The sequence below is a fragment of the Rhagoletis zephyria genome, unplaced genomic scaffold (genome assembly GCF_001687245.7).
Source record: "Rhagoletis zephyria isolate East Lansing unplaced genomic scaffold, Rhagoletis_zephyria_1.1 Rzeph_scaffold_00205, whole genome shotgun sequence".
Lineage (NCBI taxonomy): Eukaryota > Metazoa > Arthropoda > Insecta > Diptera > Tephritidae > Rhagoletis > Rhagoletis zephyria.
In genome coordinates, this window is record NW_016157289.1 from 39299 (window position 1) to 51786 (window position 12488).

The window sequence follows — 12488 nt, forward strand, 5'->3', positions numbered from 1 at the left end:
TTTTCTGATTTATTTATTTTTTATGCATTTTCATTTTTTATTCTTTTAATACATGAAATTATCGGTATGATTGATAAAATATGATACTTGTATATCTATACTTGTAACTCAAGGGCGTTAAAATCTCTTGAAAACACCGCATCAATTACTGTTTTTGAGCTTATAGTTTTAGCATTTCTATTTGTATATATTCCTAAATTTAGTTTTTCTTTTCGGAATATAATCTGTGGTTCATGTAAATCAGAGCGATTTTTACTCTCACTTCAGAGAGTAATTTTGCTATTTGACCTTTTTGCAGGATTTTACAATATTCGCAGTACAGTATTTGATCAGAGCTATTATATCATCCCTACATATGTATATTATACTTACGTGTCATGTCGGTCCCAGTTAAAATGGTTTCAGTATTTTTTTTTAAATTTTCGCCTTACTTTTTTATCAAAATAGACTACTAAACCTATGCCTAAAACCATCTACGAATATCAAAACCAGTTGCAACAAATGAGTTCATACATATGTATGTATATGTATATATATAGGTACAAAACCGTATGCATGTGCGGAGTTTGGATAATCCGATGTAATAATCAAATGTACTGCACAAGGTTGGAAATTCGCAGGGTGCGCTTGATGATTTTTTTTTATCATTCCGTTATTCGGAAAAATTTGTTTGGTGATGCGTTTCCGAACGTTCTTTTTTGCAGTTCGCAAACTTTTTTATGATGCATTTCCGAACGTTTTTTTGCAATTTGCTTTTAATAAGGTTTTAAACAAATTAATGTATTGAATTTACAATAACAATCGCGCCGTCAAGTTTAAATAGCGGCAAATCAACCCTTGGAAATTTTCTGCTGGGCAATGCGTTACAGCTTCGCAAGTTTTACCCCTACCGAAACCAAAGATGTATACAAACTCCCAGTTAAAGTTGCCCCAAACTCACAGTTAAAAAGATTAAATTCAGCTTTAAGAACTGCTCTGGGGGCATTGCGCTCCACTCCAATCTCTAAGATATTGTTCGAAGCCAATACACTTCAATCGAAAACCACGGAAAGATTAGATAAAACCCTTCTAACAGCAAAAGGCAAACCCCTCCATAATATCACTGAAAACTATAAGAAATGAAAATACATACCAAAACTAGAGCCAGCCATAGGTAAAATATTAAACCTCTGCTTAGAAATCGATATACCTTTAAAACATCCAAAACACATCATCCAAAACTCACCTGCCTGGACACTAAACCCTAAAGCAATATATACTACATCAAGTAACTATAAACAACACGAACCCAATTCAATATCAAATAAAGTTTTACGAAATTAAAGAGAAATACCAAAATTACACCACACACACAGATGGATCTAAGGTCGACAATAATGTAACTACGGTTGCCAGACGTACTGATTTTATGAGTACAGTACTGATTTTTTAACTCTTGTACTGATTTTATTCATTTCTTCAGTACGCTAATGTGCTGATTTTTCAAAATTTGTATTGATTTGTACTGAATTTTCAATTCAAACACAATACTTTAAGATTTTCTTAAGGTTTTTTACATAACGTTGGAACTTCCCTCAACTGTACTGTAAAAAGTAAGAAGAAAATAATTTAATTATAGTTGACATGTTTCAGATAATGTTTCATATGTCCAAGAAATTAATACAACAAAAAGTTCAATCGTGTTATGGGCATATCGCCGGATCTTTACGTACCAGTTGCGATAATATGATGGAGCTTAATTTATTTAAAAAGAAGGCAAGAAAATAACTTTCAGTTTAATAACAACAAATTTGATTATTCGAATGGCTTTTGCCTATAACTTACAACTCTTTTTTCACAATTTACTGACATTGTACTTAATAAAAGACATAGAGTTGGATACTCTTTTTAACGAATTCTTAGTCTTTCAAAGTATTCGCGTAGTTAAAAATTATAGGAATTATATATGAAGTCCTTAAATAGTGGTACTTTTCCGTAGTTTGAAAAAATATGTAATTTTGTTTTTTGCAATACTACACTCAAACGAAACAACTGAGAGTATTTTAAGTATAAAGTTTGCTTGATGGCGCAAAGAGAGCAACCGGCTTCTAATTAAAATTATTTAAAGTGAACTTCATATTAAACTATTTTTAAAATGAAATGTATAGAATTCATTGACTATTTAAACACTGAAGATGGAAATGAACCGATTATTTCTATTCAAAAATATCATAAATATAAAATAATTTCTTAGCTTCTGTGTACAATGATGTGTACACTCATGTTAAAATGAATAACACTTTTATTTTTTTATGAACTATATTTTATTTATATACCACCATATTGTTAAAAACAAGTACTCTGGCTTTTTAAAGTATTATCTGTTACTTACATTCATAATAAAAATGTATTGAAAAGTACTGATTTTTTTGGCATGTAAAAGTCTAACGTACTGATTTCGCGCATCAAAAATCTGGCAACCCTAAATGCAGTATAACCTTACAAAATGAAGTTTTAAAAATTTCAAACCTTCTATTCTATAGCTCAATATACTCTGCAGAAATTATAGCCATATTCGAAGCAATAAACACAATAAAGAGCAAAAACAAAAATTTCGCAATATGCTCTGTTTCCCTTTCGGCTATAAACTCTATAGCAAACATAAACAACGACGACCATTACTCAACCAACATTAGAAATATCATGATAGCAAAATACCCTAAAATAATACTAATTTGGGTGCCGGGACACACCAACATAACCGGAAATGAGTTCGCCGACTATACCGCTAAACAAGCACCTCAAGCACCAGTACTAAGTACAGAAAACTTCAACTTAACTGACATTAAAAAACATATTAAAAAACATTTCTACAGCAAACACCACCATGAATGGAGCTCAACTAATGCATGGTACCAACAAGTAAACTATACCAAAACCCATATAACAGACTTTATTCCAAAAAATAAAAATAAAGTGGCTCGACTGGACGTCATAAAACTTGGAGGACTTCGACTTGGACATCTACACACGGACATCTCATAACCAACCCTAATCCAACTACATGCACGTGCAATTCGGACAAAAAAATTACCATACCACATATCCTCCTCCATTGCCCAATATACTCCCCGCAGAAGGCAAATCTTCACCAACACAAACCCAATGAGCCTAGTGAGCTTAATCACTAAATTCCTTAAAATTACCAACCTATATCATAGAATTTAAATACAAAAGTACTGTAAATCTATACACGCATATTAAACGTAAGGCCTCGATGCTATTGCTTTATGTTACAATTAGCTTGTAATATTTACTCTTTAAGCCAATTTTATAAATAAATCGCAGATTTCGTATTTCTCTATATTACCGTTATATGGGATGTGGGCGTGGTTATTGTCCGATTTTCAAAATTTTCAGCCGTTCGATATATTTTACCAGGAAAGGCGAAGCGGTTACCGAGATATATGGGCTATGCCCATTTTTCAAAAATTTATAATACTCTTATTTTTCTCCAAGACTTGATTGTAAATATCAATTTTGAGTGAATTAGCTTCAGTAATTACTATAATATCGCATTTTTCGTATTTCTACATAGTACCGATTTTGCCCATTTTCAACACCATCCAACTTTGGGTCAAAAGAAATACTCATACTAAGTTTCTTTAAGATATCTCAACTTCTTCAGTAGCTTTCAAAAAGAACCTTAATATACGTTTATAACAAATATACGTATGGGCATTTACCAAAAAACGTAAACCGAAAATGCAAGTAAATGAATTTAAACGTCTTTATAACTTTAAATTTCGTATTCAGATGGCAGAAAAAGGTTTTGAAGACGCGAAACGGTGGAGAGAAGAACTGAAAAAAATTAAATACAAAATTTAATTTAGTCTGTGTTACTAGTACAAATATTGTATGGGGGGAAGATCTGTTGCGCCCGATATGTCGCATCCGTTACCAGATTTTAATTCAAAACTAAATCAACAACGAATTGCTTCTGATTAAAAATGAATTGGTTGCATTAAGATTCGCTGAGTTTTGCTTATTTTTATATGTACTCCGAAATCACCTCTGCTTTTGTCGCGTCCGTTATGCCCTCGTTTTCATCGATTTTCTCGACGTCAGTGTTCCAAGCGCACCTAATTTTTTTGTCAACCAAAGGACGGTATAAGAGCTACACAACGGCAATTTTTTTTAAAAGTGACTTCAGTTTTCGTATGATTTATTTAACTATAAAGTCGTACGAATGTCGCGTACGTAACCCAGGATATGCCCATATGTATTTGTATGTATGAATACATACCTACACCAATTCAGACTGTAAATACGTTTATCGATTACATTGGTCTGGGAGACTCTTGGAAGGTTAAAGACTGAATTGCCAACAGCTACATAAACTTCTCTTTCGTCTCACCAGAATCGGTAGAGGTTAGGAAAGTACCTCGAACGTGTAAAACAAAGTATAATATAGGTAGTGGCCTGGCACTCTGGCAAAGAGCAGATTAGCTTAAGCAACAGCCCTTCCAACAGTCGCTGATTGAGCTAATCTGCTTTTTTGCCAAAGTGAATACATACCACTATTATAGGGCTGCAAGACGTCCTGGTTTTCTACGATTTGTCCTGGTTTTAGAAAATTGTTCTGGCCAACTCCTAAATTGTCCTGATGAATGAAGGTCAATGCAAACGCCCATTTAATTTTTGATTTTTGGAATGAAAAAAGGACAAGATTTCTGTTACTTGTAATCAAAAATCGATAACGAAGCGTTTGTATTGAAAAAATCTTACTTTTTCATCTTCAGGCGAAACAATGTAAGAAACTGTTTTAATTCATAAAAAACTCTATTTTTGTAGGTATTTTCAAATCGGTCCAGCTCGCTTAAATCTTAATACTTTTCCGAAATATTTTGGTGGACGTCTTAAAATATAATAGATTTTGTAATCCCGGCGGAAAAACCGCAACTTTTTTTAGTGATGCAGTCTAATGTACATACATAGTCCTCTTTCAGACACGTCAAGTCTTGAAAGCATTTTTTTTCGCATTCTCTTTTGTGTTTTCTATTTGCTTCCAGACTCATTAACTTTTATTGAATTTAAGTTCTTGGTTCTTTAAATGGGAAACAACGAAAAGATCCNGCGGAAAAACCGCAACTTTTTTTAGTGATGCAGTCTAATGTACATACATAGTCCTCTTTCAGACACGTCAAGTCTTGAAAGCATTTTTTTTCGCATTCTCTTTTGTGTTTTCTATTTGCTTCCAGACTCATTAACTTTTATTGAATTTAAGTTCTTGGTTCTTTAAATGGGAAACAACGAAAAGATCCAAAGAGACAAGAAAACTTGAAAAGAATTGACGGTACGGAGGTATCTGTACTCTTCATCTCTCTTCTCACCTCCTTCGCCATGGAACGAGCAGACTTGAAAGCAAGACTTGACGTGTCTGAAAGCTGACATAGTTTCGCGTCAAATATATGCTCATAAAGAATTTGAATTCGTAATGTAAAGTATTGGTTCTTAAGGCTGATTCACATACAACTTTCTTCGCTTTGCTTGATAGATAAGATCGATGTAGGCATATGCATGAGTATGCTCACATAAAAAACGTTTGAAGCAAAGCAAAGCGAAGCAAAATCTTGGGCAACTCTCAACTTTTGCCCGCTTTGGCAGTTGTATCTTTTCTCGTGCGCTTGCATTTGCATTTAATGACAAAAATATGGTAAATAGGAAATTTTATTGCTATTATTAATGCATATTATTATATTGTTATCTATTTTACAGAGAAAATATATGGAGGAAAAGGAGAACGTAAAAGCTGTCAAAGCGTTTATTGTAGCATACCTTCTGCGTTCCACGCTTTGTTGTCAAAGTTTGAACTGTCAAGCAAAGCGAGGGAAGTTGTATGTGAATGGCCCTTTATTGTCTAGGGTCGAAGAGAAATTAAATTATTTACATATGAATATACATAATTTCGACATATTTCAAGTACATGATCAGCTGCTATGTATCTTAGACTCACTTTGCAACGGAGTTCAGCCTCAATTTACTTTGGTAATACTGGCTGACTTCCAAAACGTACCAATACAATGGTTGGATACTGTTCTACTGCGATATTTATACTTTTTGTATATGCAGAGTTGCAAAACATTGCAACCATTATTTTAAATATTCAATATAACAATGAAAACCCTTTCGTAATTTTTCATTTTCACAACACCAATCGCAACCAAAAACAAAGGAAGCATAAACTTTGTTTGTGATGCACTGATTACTCTAACGATGCGTTTCGATAACTTCTCGGATGCGTTTTGGAAAAGTATACATTGCCAACCAATTGTAGTTCGGCGTTATGGAACGTATGCAATGCAATTGACGTTTTGGAAGTCAGCCACTTTCTGAACAATTGTAGAAAAGGTGGAAGCGGTTTCCAAGGCCTTTATAGCAGTTTGGCATAGTGGTGGCAAACTATCGATAGTGGGCACCATCGATAGTTGATGATAGTTTTTGGGGTCACTATCGATTGTGCCGATAGTCATTTTTTCCGATAGGGCGCTGCCGTCGATAGTCTCGATAGTGTGGATGAATTTTTTTAATTTGAATACAGCAAAAAGACATGTAAAAATTACGTTTGAAGGTAATATAAATTAATTTATTTAAATAATAAATAACATAATAAATTGCAGGTTTCAAGTTGCTGAAGAATCTCGTTGATTTTTGAAATTTGTTTTGCTATCAGTGTCAGGCATTTTTTTCATATAAAAACAAACTTCTTTGTATAGAAGAAAATGCGTGAAACTTTTTATTATACTAAAATTTAAACTATAAAATTGCATACCAAACATTTTTCTCAAAATTCTGATTCCAAAGTTTGAAATTTTGGTGAAACTGTGAGGGATTTTATTAATTGTTGCACAAAGTTTGAAATTGGGATTACATAGTTTTCATTAGACGATAAGCTGGGCCTTTATAAAAAATTGGATAATCTTTAGAGAAAAAAGAAAAATATGTCACTATAAAATCTTTATTAATTTACTTAAATTCTTGTTTATTTAATTATAATACTTTAACATTTTTACTTTTATGATTTTATCTGGAGATTTTTTTGTACAAAAAGTTTCATGACTTAGGCTCTAGTTATATCCGAGCGCACTTGTGCACAATGGTATTATAACTTTGTTCACATAACGGTTGTTTGTAACAGGTAAAAAGAATCGAGATAGATATAGACAACTATATATATAAATGATCAGAATGAAAAGAGACATATATTAAGCGGTGACTGTCTGCCCGTCCGTCTGTCCGTCCGTCCGCCTATGCACACGATAACTCGAGTAAACATTGAGATATCTTAACGAAACTTTGTACGTGCACTTCTTTAGGGCGTAGAACGGATGGTATTGAACATGGGCAAAATCGGACAATAACCCCGCCTACCTCCCATATAACGTTAATTTTCAGAAATACGAAAACTGCGATATTTTAGTAACTACTGAAAATTATTCACTCAAAGTTGATATTTACAACAATTTGTAGACGAAAAATTTGAATATTATATATTTTTGGTAAACGGGCGTAGCCACGACCTTTTATGGTTACATGTGTATATCTAGATAAGAACTCGCGGGTTGACTTGTCAGTCGTAACTCCAAATTGAGTCCGACTTTATTTAATTATACAATTCTTAATCTAACCTAAGCTGCTGTCGGTTGTTGTCGCTGTCACTGCAATTTTTAGGAAGCTGTTTCCTTTTGTTTTATTTCCATAATGTATTTGATGATGCTTCGGTTGCTGTCGCTGCCGCTGCAATTTGAGGAATCTATTTTATTTTGTTTTATTTCCATAATGTATTTGATGATGCTCCGGTTGCTGTCGCTGCCGCTGCAATTTTAGGAATCTATTTTATTTTGTCTTATTTCCATAATGTATTTGGTGCTGCTGCCAGTTATTGTAACTCGTTATCTGTTGTGCTATTGCTTTGTCATAATAATAATTATTCCACAGAATTTGATATTTAAGACATTTGTGCAGGTGCACCAGATGTGACATCATTTGAATAGCTAAGATTATCAGTGTCAGCAGTTTTGGTGGGAAAGCGGTTGCATTCCTTAACTCCCCCCTTTGTTAGATGAATTGTCCCGATTCAAAGATGAATAGTAATTGATCCTTTCCATCATTTGATCAATGGACATTGCTGGTTTTTGCATCGGAATTTGTTCGATGTTAACTTTAACTTTGGTTTTCTTATTTTCTCGACATTTACAAATTATTAGTATTGCTATTATTAAACTTATAATAACTATTAGACTGTAATTCATTATTTTGCTTTTTTGGCTTCGTATCTGAGTTCTGTAATTTGCTGAATATTTTCAATATTTCTAAAATGCATATCTTCCATACTTAAATTCTTCATGATTGTTATATTAATTAATCTGACTGGGTTTGGTAAAAGTTGTACTGCGAGAGGTTTACGATGTTTATAAGTTACTTTATCAATTTCAATATTACAGTCTTCAAATCGTATCAAATAATTTCCGTTAATAGTAAAATTGTTAGAACTACAGTTGTGATATATAATTTGATTCTTTGCATTGATTACATAAACATGGTTTGTATCCATTTCAATTACTTTTGATTGGTTATTAATCATATATTTACAGTGCATTTTACTCTTAAATAAATTTTCGATACATTCATCTTTATATTCTTCTAATTCTTTCTTGAAGGAAGTCTTCTTATATATAACATCATTTAGAGATAAGATTTCATTTTCTTGGATATTAATTTCTGCTTGATTAACATTGGGTATAGGTTGAACATAGATTGATTGATAGGTTTCTTTAGTAAAACAGGGAATTTTAACTAATATTACAATATTTCCGTTATGAGTGACAATCACAATTTTGATCTTACTTAATTTTTCAAAAGTTATATTAAAGTTTAAACTGTCGTCATCTGTGATAATATCCCTGCTCAGAAGGTTATTTTGGCTTGTCATTAGGATTTCTTTGATTCTTATGATGTTAGTCTCAATATAGATTAGATTTTCTAACAGTTTGTTAGTCCACTTTTCTTTTGATAATTTGTTTAATTCTGTGTTAACTTCATTAATATTTTGAAACAATTCCTTGTAATGATGATTTAGATTAGCAGTGATAGTTTTAATTTCATGGTTAAATTTCTCATTAATATTTTTCTGAAGATTGATTTGTTCAATTGCATTATGTGCGTTCACTGTGTTTACTTCTAATTTTCTATTTTCTAAATTTCTATTTCTTGACGATCTTCATCATCCATTGTGCCATAAATATATTTCAATCCTGTTCCCATAAAATTAAATAATCCTCTTTTCTGAATTCTATTATGTGGAGTAAGTGTGTCTATCTGAGTTCGAATATGCTTTATTTTAGCCATCATAAGTGGATTAGGTTCTATTTCTTTAAGCACTAGTGCTTCTAAATTGTCAACTTGTTGTTTATACATTGTTGTGTTAATTAAATAGGTAATTCTATCGTACCTTTCAATTAATTTTACTTTGTCTAGCTTCAGAAGTGAATATCCATTTCCGTGATTAAGATCTATGATTTCGATTTGTGCTGTGATCAAAGGGATCGCCATACAAATTAGGAAGAGGTGGAACATTGTGAACCTAAAAGATTTTAAGATTTTATATTATCTTTATGTATTATCCTGTTTTTATTTTTGATCATTATTTTATTTCCTAAATCTTCTTTGACCACTTGTTTTTTATACCTAGGTTTTAGTTTACTTTGATATTGATTATCTTTTTCGAATATTATTTCATTTTCATTAAATGTCCGCATTTGTCTATTTTTATTTCTACTACTCAATGTCGTTATTTGTGCGTCTTTTAGCTTGTTAGGCAAATCGTCATGCTTAACTTTATTATAAAGAATTTCGAAAGGCTTTTTGTCTGTTACTGAGTGTACTGTTTGATTATAGGATTGGGCTGCTCTAATTATTACTTCTATATCATTTACTATTTCAAACTCCTCCCTAATGCATTTTGCAATTTCTATTATTGTGGAGTGGACTCTTTCTATTTGTCCATTAGTTGTTGAATGCTTAGGGTCGCAAAATTTAATTTGTATTTTCATTCGTTCTGCAAAAGATTTAAATTGTGCTGAACTAAATCCCGGTTCGTTATCGCAAGTTATCCTCTTTACCGCTGGGAAGCTTTGTAAAGCTTATAATACTTTATCTTGTTAGTTTTATCATCAATGTGTTTAATCACCAAAAATTTTGAGTATGCGTCTATTAAAGTTAAGAATTTTAAGTTTAGCGCAAAGAATATGTCAATGTGAATCTGTTCTCCCTCCTTGTTTGGGATTGGTGCCTCGCCAATTGGAATTTGTTTAGGGTGTCTATCGTATTTATTTTTATTGCAGATATCGCAGTTTCTAATAAATTGTTTGAATTGTTTTTTCATTTCAGGCCAGTAGTAGTCCTTAAAAATCTGTTTGATATTTTCCTTATAGTTTCTGTGCGCCCTGGTGTGAGTTTGTCTCACAATCTTCTCCTGGTCTTCTTCGTTAATTACATCCATTGCTATTACGTCTGTATGAAAAATTTTCTTTGCTATTCTATTCCTTAAAATTTGTTTTACTTCATATAAGTCTTCCATATTACAATGAATTCCTGTTAGCAGATTCTTATTCAATCGTTCTCCTATAATTTCTTTTAAAAACTCCAAGTCTTTATATTTTATATGATGTCGAAACGAATTAAAATTTTTCGTTCTAAAATGGTCATTCATACTATCCTTGTTTAATACTATTTGCTGTGGAAAGGAGTTTAGAGGGTTCTTAATTGTTTTAATGTGAAAAATATCTAAACTTTCTGCTGAATGTGCAGTTTCTGTTAGGTCGTCGTTGCGATTTTCTAAATTATTATTGTTTAAAAACTGTCTAGAAAGAGCATCTGCTATATGATTGGTATTCCCTGGTTTATATATAATTTTAGGTGAATATTCCTCTATCAAGGCGTGCCACCTTTCCATTTTAGAATTAGGGTTTCTTGCCGATACTGCGAAAGTTAGAGGTTGGTGGTCTGTATGAATTTCTAAATCCGCTACTCCGTATAAGTAGTTTCTTAGACTCTTTAACGCCCATACGATTGCGTATAACTCCTTTTCGTTTGTCGCATAATTTCGTTCAGTTTTGTTTAGGGTTTTTGAAATGAACGTAATGGGCTTATTATCTTGTGCTAGTACGGCTCCAATTGCTTCATTGGATGCGTCTGTTGTTAGTATAAATTTCTTGCTAAAATTTGGTTGTGTCAATTCTACTTGTTGAATTAATTCGTTTTTTAGTTTGTCTACTGCGTTTAATGCCTCTTTATCTAATTCAATTATAACTTTTTTTGACTGATTTTGAGAAACTCTTCCGTTTTTTGTTGCTCCTGTGTCTATCAATACTTTTAATTTTCTGTTTGTGCCTCGCAGTTGTCTGAATATGTAAGGCAAGGGGTTGCTTCGTCTAAAAAAGCATTCTCCTGTATATTGTTAATTCTTTGTTGTTTCGGTTGGGGTTGATGACTATTACCTGACCCGAAACTTCTTTTTGGCGTTCGCTCTTCCGGGTTATTATTAGATTGGTAGTTAGGCTTATAAGTATTCTGCCTTGGTTGAGAGTTGGTTTGTTGTTTAAATTGGCCTGAACTATCCACTTCCATCGGTTCTGGCTTAGGTTGATTTTGCCAACCAAAATTTCTATAACTGTTGTTCTGTTGACCGGCACGTTGGTCAAAACGTAAACTATTCGAATGTTGATTATAACTATTTGGTTTAGGGAAATTCTTATTATTATTGTTAGAATTACTATTTCTGTTCATTTGACTTCTGGCTTGACTGAATTCATTAGCGAATTGGATTCTAATTTGGTTAGACTCCATTTCTTGGGCCTTAGCTAATGCATTGGGTAGATCTGTGGGGTTAATGGCCATTAAAATATTATTTAAAGGATAATTTAATCCTGTTTTAAAAACTCTCAGTGCATCTGACCGATGTCTTTTGTTGTATTCTTTAGTTATATCTGAGCTATTCCCGTAGGTCATAATAGTTTTATTAATCATTAGTGTCAATTGCGAATTCACTTTGTTATAATAATCTACTAAGTTCAAATTCGTTTGCCGTATTAGATTCAATTCTTGTTCTAATATATGCAGAGGACGTTTATCTGCATAAGCAAAGTCTAGTCGGCTTATGATGGCCTCAAAATTAAGAACTGTGCCATGATTTGTTAGAGTATCGTTGGCTTCTTGTGTAATTTTATTCCTGAGAATAGTTAGTGCGGCAAAATATTTCCTACTTCCTTTAACGTACAATGAAATAGTGTTATGAGCTGCTTCTCTCCAGCTCACGTAGCCCTTACCATTGAATTCGGGTAATGATTTTATGATATCTAAAGTCTCATTACATTGAATTGTTTCTGCAATGCTTTGTGTCTCGAATTCTGTCACATTATGTGTGCTTGTCAAATTTCTTAATTGAAGTC